Raw genomic sequence first — 2,599 nt, forward strand, 5'->3', positions numbered from 1 at the left:
TCATTTGTTTATTTTTCTATCCTTTTTCTGGAAATTTGTTTTGCAAAATACGGCTTCGTTTTCATGAAGTGTTTCAAAATCCTTTGTGTGCGAAATAAGATTTTAAGCATATTATGATTGAATTCACGTAGTAGATGTGCTTCCTTCTAACATATCCTTTGTTAGACACTATTGGAAATTTTGTTGTGTTGTTTTCAATGTTCATTATGCGCAAAACTTGTGAAAATTTAAATTCTCTTCGAATGCTTTCTTGACACGATTAGAGGTAGTGCTGATTGATTACTATGACTTCAATTTTGTCGTAATTGGGACTGCAGCACTACATCGTTCCGACCTATGTTGGGTTAAATCTACTATGTTCAGTCGGTCAAATAGGGTCTGGCAGCTACCACATTTCATGGTTGCATCTTTTTATTTATTTATTTATTTCGTCTATGGAGTAGAAATTCCTTACAGACTAATGCATTAAAAATAAATTAATTCTAACATATTTTTGAGTTTTATAATAGTATCAGAGAAATCTAAGTTTGACTGTACATTAATTCTATTAAATTCGCGAAGGATTTTTAAGATTGGCTCATTCTTTGCATACATTGTTCTATGATAAGGTGCATATATACAAATATTCAGTATTCCTCAGAGAACTGATGGGAGCATTTAAACGTATTAATTGCAGAAGTTGGGGACAATCAATCAGACCATTAATAAGTTTGTACAAAAACATATTATAGATTGTAAGTATCTACGATTGTAAAGCAGTGGCAAATGGATTAATTTGCAGCGAGCTTCATATGAGGGAACTGGAACGCTAAAGTTTATTGAGAAAAGTGCAAACTTTATAAACTTTTTTGGAGCCTTTCAATGCGTGTAAGTTGTTGAATTCCAAACAACCAGAGCATATTCTAATCTAGATCTTATAAGGGAAGAGTAAATGGCCTTATGAACATACGGGTCCGTGGAATCAGAGCATTGACGTTACATCTTAATGAATATAATATTGAAATTGGAGATTTTTACATGATATCGAACATTTTCAATGTAGTCGCTGGGGATACTGGTGTTTGGCTACAATACATGATTGAGCCAAAAGTAGTTATTTTTGTGTAAAAGTAATGGTGGTGATTTCGTTATGGCGATAGCAACCTGTTCCTGCTATTCCATGATTATCCCTTCATGATGATTTATTTTAATGTTAAGACTCCAATACGAATTATAGTCCATTAAGTGGCAATATACAGTATTGCGCAATGCAAAAGCAACAAATCAAGTACCATAAAGTAATTTAATTTTTCGAAGCTATTAAATACTTTTTACTTTACTACTTTACTTTACTACTTTACTTGTGCCCGATAGTCTGTTAGATAGGGAGAACTTTCAATAAGTTATCTTTACGGTTCAAAGTAGAAAAGGATAGGTTGGTTTACGTGGTGGCTATACTTTATAGCCTTAATTAGTATGTAATGGGTACTTTATACGATATGTTTTTTACATATGGGTTGTCACATTTTATATACAAAATGTACATGCTAAGTGACAACACTTATGTAAAATAACATATCGTGTAAAATACCCATAAGAAATCCAGCCTGATGAATTGAGAAATCGCAGAAGGTCTTCCACATATACTTCGGCTATCTCGGCGATATCATGAAGGAACGGTCGTCCTAAAGCTTTAAGTAGTCGTTGCATTTGTGCAGGATAGGAACAGAGGAGGTGCCTAATAGTTTCCTCCTCTTCATTTCCGTAGCTGCGACAGTGGTCGTTGTGTGGCAAATTTAGGCGGTTTGCATGGTTACCGATAGACCAATGACCTGTTAATACTGTAATAAGTCTTGCCAGGTTCCGACGATTTAGGCTGATTAGGAACTTCGTGCGTTTGGCGTTGTATTAAGGCCACGTAGATTTTGATATTCGGCATATTTCAGTTTTATCCCATCTACTCTCTGCCAATGATAGATAGTATTTGAAGATATTCCCTATAACTACTCCCATTGGTATTGCGACTGGAGCATATGGGAGTTCATTAGAGTCGGATCCTGCTCTAGCTAGTTCGCCCGCTTTTTCGTTCCCAACAAGTCCCTTATGTGCTGGGATCCATGTGAGAATTACTCTTGACAGACGCCCTAGTTTAGCAAGTTCTTCTTTACAGTTTTTATTGGCTTTGATGTGACAGAGTTTGATTTAAGTGCAAGGAACGCCGATTGGCTGTTGACAAAAAATCCTATTGAGTTTGTTGTGTGGACCTGTAAGGGTATAATACAAGCTTCCTTTATGGCAAGTATCTCCGCCTGAAAAACACTGCAGTCCTCAGGTAGCTTTGTGGATGTATGTATTTTTGCTTCATCTGAGAATACACCAGAGCCGACTACACATTTCATATTGGAGCCGTCTGTGTATAACTTGATGTCATGACCTGTCAGTGGTGATCCATTATTCCATTCTTTCCTGCTTGGAAATTTGACTACAAAAGGCTGATCAACAGTTATTGTAGGAGCGCAGTAATCAGCACTCCAAAATTGACCCGGAAAGAAACCATTGGCGCAGCCAAAAATATACAAATGTTTAGACTCGTGTAGAAAAGTATGTACATCTATATACT

Source organism: Musca autumnalis, unplaced genomic scaffold, assembly GCF_047663935.1.
Source record: "Musca autumnalis isolate F117 unplaced genomic scaffold, ASM4766393v1 scaffold_4, whole genome shotgun sequence".
Classification (NCBI taxonomy): domain Eukaryota; kingdom Metazoa; phylum Arthropoda; class Insecta; order Diptera; family Muscidae; genus Musca; species Musca autumnalis.